Genomic DNA, 10,343 nt, shown 5'->3' on the forward strand with positions numbered 1-10,343 from the left:
CACCTTTATTGACAAATTTTATACAATAGATTTCTTTAATTATTGGCTGTTCCCTTATCAGCTAGTCTGCTGAATGCTTCAGCCAGGATTTCATTTTCCCTCGGTCATCTGCTACCTTCATGTTTTTTCCAATACCATCTGAAAAAGAATTAATGAAGAGAAAAAATAAGAATATTTTCAAAAACCACAAAAAAGGACAGCACAATATATTAATGGGTTGGGGGGGGGGAGGAAGAGAAAGAAAAACATTACTTGCTCAATATAGGAAAAAGTCATGCGATTTTATAAGCTATTGTACTAAAAAAATTCTTATTCCTGGCTTGTCAAAATATTGTCCTATTCCTTTAGTCCCCACTGTTAGATGAGTAATCAAAAGATTCATCCCCCATCTCACAGGGGCAGATCCAGAAATTGTTGTAAAGGGAGTCATGTTTTAATGGCGAACGTTGTATCACCTACATAAAAAAGTATCAGTTAAGTCCATCCCCCAAGGATGATGACACATCCCCTCACATGCTACAAGGCACCCCCCCCCCTAACCCAATGAGATAAAAATCCTTTCAATTATACCCTACCAACCCCCTATTTTTTTCAATGTCGCAACCTGCACCATAGATCATATTTTTTCAAATTTTCATCATAAAAGTCATTTCTTTTGGCAGATAGGCTGGTCACGCTACCACAAGCTTTGAATATATGGCATTAAATTTATAAATTATTGGAAAAACATAGACACACATGTGGTTTGAGGTTGAACTCATTAGTCATGATTGTTATTTTGAAAATGAACAATTAGAAAACTCAAAATAGCAATAACCCCAGTAAACGAACCAAGTCACTCCTTTGAATTATGAGGCCCTGAGAAGAAATACCTTACAGAACGGGGACACACACACATGTTAATATTCATTCCATGTACTATTTTTCATATCGAAAAAAATGAAGTAATAATAATCACAACAAATTACTGTCACAGGGACCCTCTCCTGAATCCGCCCTTGCCCCCCCCCCCCCCCACACACCATTAACATTGCAAAAACCTAACAGGCACCATCATCAATGTTAAACTCAAAATCAAATCAAGAATGTCTTCCAGTTTAAAGCAAAGGCAATACTTACTACTACAGGGGGAGGGGGAGGGAGAACAACACTTAGAAATTTCTAGCTTAATAGCCACTTCTTTAGAAATAAATCCGCACCAAAAATTTTCAAAACTACTTCTTCAAAAGATGTTTTTATACACTTTTCTTGTTGAAAACATTTCTATTACTATTTTATTTTTAATTTTTTTATTTATTTTGTAATTTCATTTGAAAAATGAAATTATTATTATTGAATAAGAATGTAAATAAGGTGTTTTATCTGCAGTATTTATTTTTATTGCATTTATTGTAAACATTTCTACAGAACAATGCACCATTTTCCTTTGAATTTTGAATACCAAACAAAAATACCAAAATTCTTTAAATTTGAAAGTACCAAACTCACTTACACATTTTATAAATGTCATAAAATAGAAATTTTAGAAGTATTACTTCACATGTGCTTCAGTGGCATAGCGAAGGGGGAGAGGGGCTGAAAACAACCCTCAAAAGCATTGGTTTTAATGAAAATGCAAATTATAATACAGTAGTTTTTCATATGAAAAGGCTGTTTTGATGAAAAAAAAACCCTTCAGAAGGTATTTTTGATCAAAAATACCCTCCAGAAGGTATTTCTGGCTGCGCTAGTCATGTGCTTAGATGAGCAAAGACAGAGTAAATACAATTATCCTTTTGAGTGATTAGAAAACTTAGATCAGATTTTTTTTTTTCTTTCATTGAAAGAAATACATTGTATTTTTATTTTTCATGTTAATGCTCTTTAAGTATCTATTGTAACAAAAAGCAACAGAACACAAAATATGAAATCAAACTTCATTGATCATATTGAATTTGCACAAGAAATATGTTTGGTAAAACCCTCCTCGAAACAAAAGTCTGGGTACAGCCCTGGCATAGTGTACAACACGCAAATGACTTCTTATTTAAAAGATTATTTTTATGGTCACAAAAAATATATATATACATAAAAATAAGCAATCCAGGTTGGATGAAATGTCAATGTCTAAATAAAAAATAATTCATAAATGAGCAATAATAAATAAATAACATTTACACAAATAAATGCAAAATTAAGTTACGAATATTGTAGTGGGAAAAAAGAAAAAGCAATCACTAGTTCAAAAAATTAGTTATTGGAGGGGGGAGGCGAGTGGGCGGTTAGGGGTTTTGATGACTTTTTGCAGGGAAGTAACAATCTCAACACATGGCGATTGAAAAAATTGGTAAAAAAAAAAAAGAAGGCGAGAAAAGTAGTACAGAAAGCAAGTACAACTCAACAACACTCTGTTCAATCAAAGATATATTTTCTTGAAAATAGTAATTAGTGTAAACTGTAGAAAAATTTTTTAATGCAGGGAAGGGGGTCCTGATGGAATGGGAATGGTATTATTGAAACTGAAACAAACTATATCTTTGAATGCTTTTTTTTTTTTTTGGGGGGGGGGGGTCGTAGCTTAGGAGGCGATGCACCATTTCCCTCAAGGAATGGTCACCCCTTGAATATTCACTCAGTTGTATATAATAACTGTTTTCTGAGTGTAAGCTATTCAGAGTGAATGATATGGAAAAGCCTATATAAAGGGACTGGGACTCGGAATAAACGTTCAATATTTGAGTGTGTCGGTTAAAGGAGGTATTAACACAGATTTTGTTTTGTCATGCATTCTTGTCAGTTTGTTCACCAAACCCCAGCCCTCTCATACTTTCCAACTAAGTCGACAGACTCTTGTCAACCCTGCATTTAAGCCTGAGAACCCCCCTCCCCCAACAGTAAGATCTCTTGTAATTCCTCAGAATTTATTCATTGAAACCAAGCTTAACACAGACATGAGCATGCACTTGATTGACAACATAGTTGCTTTTGTGAGAGCATTAATTCAAAGTCATGGAAAAATATAAGTAGCAGATTTGCTACACTCTCAATTATGTGCTATTAAATAAAAAAAAAAATACAGTATAACCCCGATTAAATAACTGTCAAAGGACTGGAGAAAGTTTTCGTTAAATAAGGATATCTTCAAATCAAGGAGCTTATACATTCAATGCAGTTAAATTCGGACCAGTGAAATGTATCGCTCAATTCAGGAAATCGTTAAATCGGGTATCGTTAACATCAAAGTTACACTGTATTTAAAATGATTTTTAAATATTCATTTTGGAACATTTCATACAGATACCTATGACTAAAAAACAGCTCTAAACCGAACTATAGGAAACTCAAAAAATAATAAAACAATCAAAGGACTTAATTAAAAATTCAGTTGCATGAAAAGGGAGAGATATGGGGGGAGGGGGGAGCAAAATTAGAACTGTAACTCCTTTAGTTAAAATTTCAGTATGCATACATTAAAACATTTGTCACGATTTGATCTTCAAGAAACTTAGCTCAACACATAAGCAAAACATAAGTCAATCGATGGAAATAAAAGGTGAAAAGTGAGGTTAGATTTATATAATCTGACAAATAAAAATAATAGTTAAAAGAACTAAAAAAACACGCTTTCGTAGCAAAATGAACTAAAAAGTGAAAAATAATCTTTGGATGATAGTAGTTGATCAATCACTTAATTTTAATGTAATACAAAAAAGCGTGGGGTGCTGTCTATTTACATTTCTGCTTGGACAACAAATGTAAGAAATTCAAGACAACTGATAAGAAGCCCCCCACGCTTTTTTGTATTACATTAAAATTAAGTGATTGATCAACTACTATCATCCAAAGATTATTTTTCACTTTTTAGTTCATTTTGCTATGAAAGCATGTTTTTTTAGTTCTTTTAACTATTATTTTATTTTTATGTTTTTTAGTCTTATGTTGGAGAATTATCAGGTAAAATTGCAATTACATCTTTTCGTAAAAGTTGAATTGACGAAATTATTTTTAAAACGAGTGCGAGGCAATATCTTAAAGTTGAGACAAGGGCACCCCGATGGAAAACTATTGTGAGTCATCAATGTATGTTTGCGGAAATCATATTTATATTACTTTGAAAATTTGAGATGCATTTGAATAAAAGTTTTGTTCAACAATGGTCTGATCAGCAATGAATTTCCAATTGAAGGCTCACCTAAATTTTGGCATGAAATTAGTTAAAAAACAATTATATTTCATGTTCTAATTACCTTGGAACATTGGAACAAATTTTGTCTGATGCAGAAAAATTAAAGGTTTTTGTAGATATTTTTAAATAATTTTTGCGAGCATTTTTTTAATGTATTTTTTTAAATTTTTCCTTTTTCACATTGTTGGATTTATGCCAAAATATTGATTAAAATTGGAGGAAACTAACAATTAAAAGAGTTAATTAATTAATTTGATTATAGAATATTGCATTGTCATCGGGTCTGAGGCCGCGTGCCAAATTTCAAAAGAATCCGATCACAGGAAGTGGGCGAAATTTGAGCTGCAAGATTCCATTACAAGATACATACATACATACATACATACAGGTGAAGCTAATAAAAGCGTGTTAAAAACAAATATTATTTGCATTTGAAAGAAAGAAAAAGCATGAAAATTCAATACAAAAAGATATTACCTTTTAGACTTGAAAGTTAAAGTAGAAGCATTTCCATTCTGCTCTTCGATGCCTTTAAGTTTTCTTCCTTAAAAAAAAGGAAGAAAATTATATGTAATGACAAAAAGTAAAATAGTATGTTAATATTTTTTTGGTACTTCATTATAGTACCCCTTGAATCTTCTATATATGCTGCATTGATATCACAATGTAGACAATTTTACATAGTTTATGAAAACCGAAAACAGGCCATCACTCATGCAGTGCTACCTACTGCTTACACATGGGTTAGAAAAATAATTCACTGGTTCAAGGGACCAGTAGGCAGGGCTGTTTGATTTTAGCCGGGCCAAAAAAGGCCAGTCGGCTTTATTTGGTTTAAACCACTGTAAAAAGCCGGCTTTTTAAAGAAAAATAATTTTTATGGTATTTTATTGTAATTTAATCAAAATGAAAATTATCTTTGTACCTTTAATGCAGTTACGACTGTATTATATCAAGTTCCATGAAACACTAATAAAAAATTTGGTAGTTGTTAAATAAAGTCGTTCACAAAAACAAAACCTCGCTCTAATATTAAGAATATTAGTCCAGTTCAATGGAATTTAAATGTTTATAAATAAATTTTAGTAAAATGCAAAAAATCATATGACACTGCTGCTGTCATACCAATCATTTGGTTCAGACTTTAAATAACAATGCATTACAATTTTGTAATAAAAAGGAGAAGAAAAAGTAATTTCATACACTATATCATGCATGTGAGTGCAAGGGCCACCTAGACCCAAAGGCCTTGTTAGCATGGGACAGGCATCCCCATAAAAATCGTAACATGATTCTGATTCCGAACCATGCCCAGTCAACCAGTTTTCGATTAGGGTGACATGGAATCTTGTCAGCGCTGGTCAAGTCCCCCAAGAACGATGGCATGCCTCCCTCTTCTCCTAAAAAAAGCAGCTCCTAAAAATTTCAATGGCTCTTGGTGACCTCGCAGACAAACTTTACGTAAATACTACTGAAGAAATTCTCCAGAAAAAGAGCATGATCATTGCATTAGTAAATTAAAAACTATATATGATTTTTTTTGCGAATGACAAAAATAAAAAGGAAGTAAATCATTCTGAAAAATTTAAAACAGTTGAATGCAATAAAGTAACAAAACGATGCATATAACAGCAAAATCACTTCAGGTTTATTTACTCTTAAAAATTTGGCGTAATACTTCAAGGGAGTAAAATTACAGAATCATGACATAAACATCTTTAAGGAGAAAACCAAGCATGAGATAAAGAAAAATAATTTTCAGCTTTGAAAAACAATAGAATCATTATTTTTAAACATCATCTGCTTGCATTATAATACAGAGTATACGAATTTGCTTGCAATAAAACACATTATATTAATGTCAATCACAACTGTCTAATTTCATACCATAAAAAAAAATATCGTTGTTAAATTTAGTATCAACAGAATCTGCAACAGTCGAAGTATCGGCATGATTGTGTATTTACATTACGTAACGAGCACCTTTTTTTTTTCTTCACATGCTGCAGGGACACGCAGAAAACAAAACAAAAAAAAACATAATGCTTTTCAGTACTTCAAGAACGTATTCCTGTAAACATTTACACTAAACTGCCACAAACACAACGGACAAACAATGGAACACATCATATAGTTAACACTACATTTCAAGTAAAAACGCACACGAATATACATTAAAAGTTTGCTTTTTTCTTTTGGTGACGTTAAGGATTACTCTTAAACAAACATCTTTAAGAAAAGATGCACACAACGTTCTTATTGCATTTCTATACGTAATAAACAAAAAAATATTTTTACTTACCTTTCATGCTTGCAAAAACATGGCCGAACGGCGAGCGGGAGTTCAGAGAGACGGCGCTGGTTTAGAATGCCGCGCATGAATATCTCGAAATAGAATCAAAAATAAAATCACCGTTGGAAGCTTAACTTTTTTCTTTATTTTATCCATGTTTCTTCGTTACAATGTGTTTCGAAACAAAAAGACGCGATTTTAAACCTTTCAATAATTTATTTATTTATTTCTTGCTAAGGAGTATATTTTTACGCGGAATATCTTGATGAAGTGTAAGTGTAAAAAGGTTCGGCGTCGCATAGACGGCATGAAGTCCGTCGCCAGGACGACACAGGGACCAGGGTAGAGGGCTGGAACCCGGGTTGAGTAAAAGGGTCCTCAAATGGTGAATGTTATGTCGTCCCAGGGACTGACTAAACTGACGCTATAAGACCAAACTGGAAAAACACGGTTTTAATTAGTAATTAAACTTTTTTGAAGCAAAATATACGTTTTTCATCTATTTTCAACAATTTTATCATCTTTTGACTCATTTTCTGCGCTAAATTTTACTAAAAATAAAATTAGAGGCGTCCTGTGGACATCATATTGAAGCGCCCTCCAGACGTCAAACATACGACCATTATGGGACGTCTCGCTGACCAGTTCTGCTGAGTGGGTATAGTACTTTTTAAATGTATTAACATTTCTCTAGCTACTAATGAATAAGTTATTAGAAATGTCAAATGTTTAATAACTCTAATCTGTACAGAAATCGGTTTCCACGGGGAAAATATATCCTGCTACACCATGGGGAAAATATCTGGGCCCGCTCTTCACAAAATGTTGCATATGAGCGCCCATTTTCCGGGATCACAATGATATATCAATATACTCTGGGGTTAAATGGAGTTAGGACATCGCTCATGAGAAAGATTAGGCACTCTTGATACTATTAAACTGTTCCAAGATTGTCACTTTTGGGGATTAGGAGGTGTCGACGCCCCCCCCCCCCCCCGTCATAAAAAATTTTTTGGACTAATGTCAACTACTATATTTTATCTTAATGAATATTGGCAAGGTCAACACTATTCCGAAACTGTTGACTTTTTTTGTTCAGCATCATTTTTAGTATTTCTTCAGGAGAGAAATCCGACTCCGACTTTGTATGCATATCGCGCGTCAGCATTACGTTAACGTCATATGTTCCTAAGCATAAATCTTGCTTTGTAACCGTGGTTCTGAGCTACACACAGACAGCACAGCTTATTTGGACGATATAGTTATGAATCCCCTACTGTATATATATGCACAATGAGAGAGGGGAGCATGAGTGTCCTCGGTTCCAGGGCTGGATCTGCGTACCTGCAGATCCCGCGTTGCGGGGGGCCCAACGTCCCAAGAAATTGGGGAAAAAATTGAAAAAAATTAACTCTAATTTGAATTTCGAAACTTTGAATTCAAATTATGTTTTTCGCAATCACGAGTTGCGACAAGACTCTACTGGTTAGAGTTATTGTTTCTAGAAATGGCTCCCCCGCCCAAGCATGTCCCTCCTCCTGGGTGCTTACGTGTGTTGTGTGCGTGTGTGCACGTAGGCGTGTGTATGTGTGTAAAGGCGTGCGCGCGTAGGGGAGTGTGTAGGACATGGACGCCACCGCCCAGCAGAAGTGGATTCCGGGGGACAGCCGCGCCGCCGCCGGTGGACGGTGGTGCTGCAGCCCTGGTCCAAGCTGAAAAAGGAACCGGAACATCAAGGACTGTCAAGTGAGAACAATAAGCAATCGTGATTGCTCAAAAAAAAAAAAAGTTAATTAAATAAATAAAAATAAAAAAATACACAAAGACTTAATTACGTCACACACTAGTCTAGTCATGGTGAAGGGGGAAATTGCAACTGCAAGAGGTAAATACCTTGAGGCACCTTTAGGTTGAAGTCTGACTTTGCCTCATGCCTGCAGACTTTAGCTGAGCATAATGGAGTGGCCTTCACGCCTTGGGTGACCCTACCAGGAGTATACACTCCCGACGTTCTTCACCCACTCCGCCCAGGGCCACCCCCTCGTCACGTTGAGACAGCCTGCTAGGACTTTGAGGGGGGATGTATTTGGAAATGAGATTGCTGATGGGCTGGCTCGTCAGGGGAGCCGAGAGATCTCTCCCCATAACGGATGCCTTTCTTTTTTCAGAAATTGCAACCCGTGTTAAGCAAAGCATCAGTTCCTCTTGGAGACAGCCCCCTATTCATGAATGGTACAAAGCATCCCGCCCTGGCGCTGCTTTACTTCGGGCAAGTAGTAGAGAACAACAAACCGTCCTAGCCCGACTGAGAAGTGGACACACTCGAGCACAGCGACATGTGGCTGGTATTAAGGTTTTCCCCTTGTGCCCAAAATGCAATTTGACTCAGGCTGCTCTCGCCCATATTTCTCTTGCATCGGCTGTGACCTGAATCAGCTGTATTCCGACCCTTCTGCTGTTTAGGAGGGACTTTGTTTGCACGGCTTCATGGACTTGGTATGATGTTTCTGTTTGCCAAGTGGGACAAGCAACAACAACACGTCACACACATACTACAAAGGGAAGAGCCCTACAGATTTTGGGGCACAAAATTTATAGATCCGGTCCTGCTCAGTTCAAAGTAAAATAAAAAACAGAGCCCCTGGTCAAGAAAAAAATTGGGCCTACCAATACAGGACCACCAGAGCTTGAGTTTTCCTTCAATCGGAGACTACCCTCCTTTAAGACTAAACTGTCCAAATAACGTGCCTGACCCCCCCCCCCACGACTATATGGCCTATTGTGGCAATTGTCCCTGATAAAAAAAAAAGTACTTTGTGCTGATTAACTAATACGAATACGACGACCAGCCAGCAGGGGCGGATACAGAAAAATCATTTGGAGAGGGTACGGAAAATTGAATAGCCCCCTCCCCCGCCCCACCTTCGATGTTTCATAATAAAGTTTTAATGACTTTATTTCTCCTTTATCTAGGAATCTACTTCGAAGTACATGAATATTCTGCACTAATATACTTTTAATGTGGACCGAAAACATCATCTTTAATGTTTCAAGCCATTTAAATACTAAACCCAATATAATGTCACCGAGATGCTAGACAATGAGCAGTTTTACTCAGGAACATTTGCCATTAAGATTATAACACAAGGGCAAGGTTATTAAATAAACCCATACCTCACTTGAGTTTTTTAAATTAATTTATAAAGAAAATCATGACATATAAGTTTTACTGAAGAATTCAGAAACTATTTTTGTGTGAATTTCAAAACAATTGCTGATTTGTTCTTGAAACCATGACACAGTCGAGATAACATATTGATACTACATGCCGTTTCCATTAAAAATCATGGTTTTTCCAAGAAACTACCATACGATTTCTTTCATTTTGCATTTTTATAAGCTGAAAAAGAATCGCAAATAGGTTCCTGGATCAAAATGACTCTTTTAGGCGCGCCTATAAATTAAAAAAGAAAAATTAAAAAAATCAAAATAATTATTGATTCCATCAAAGAAGAATTAGTGGACGAATCGCGATAATACGGTCCCTTGAATTCGAAACTAGTGAGTTAAATGTATTCTGCAACTTTGAGCCTCTGACTCCAGTAATACTTCCTTAGCAAGCAAATATGCTGTGTGTGTTTTGTGTTCTTTTTAATTAACTACATAAAAAATGCAAAAGAAAAGTCAATTAAAATGTAATAAATAAAGTAGTGAAATTAATTCATCCTTTGGGGGGGGGGGGGGCAACTCCCAGCCAGTGTACCGTAGATTAGGGTAAGGCTCCTATAACTAGGGGGCTCTAGATTAGGGTTGGTGACAAAACCCCTCCTGGAACGTTGGTCCAAAAAAAAAAAAACCTCAAAACCATTTACTCCTAGAAAGAAA

The 10,343-nt window shown here is 35.6% G+C and overlaps 1 long non-coding RNA gene across 2 annotated transcripts; it reads right to left on the reverse strand.

The window, feature by feature from the left end:
• Window positions 1-6,495, reverse strand: LOC129232495 (uncharacterized). Of its 2 annotated transcripts, none has more exons than XR_008581358.1 (3): window positions 6,468-6,495; window positions 4,643-4,709; window positions 1-138 (listed from the first exon to the last, which is right to left on the reverse strand). It is a non-coding gene; the product is annotated as an uncharacterized LOC129232495 (long non-coding RNA). The 2 variants fall into 2 exon arrangements; XR_008581359.1 differs by lacking the exon at window positions 6,468-6,495 and adding an exon at window positions 5,369-5,530.
• Between the last annotated feature and the right edge of the window lie 3,848 nt (window positions 6,496-10,343).

This window comes from Uloborus diversus, unplaced genomic scaffold (genome assembly GCF_026930045.1).
Source record: "Uloborus diversus isolate 005 unplaced genomic scaffold, Udiv.v.3.1 scaffold_1202, whole genome shotgun sequence".
NCBI lineage: Eukaryota > Metazoa > Arthropoda > Arachnida > Araneae > Uloboridae > Uloborus > Uloborus diversus.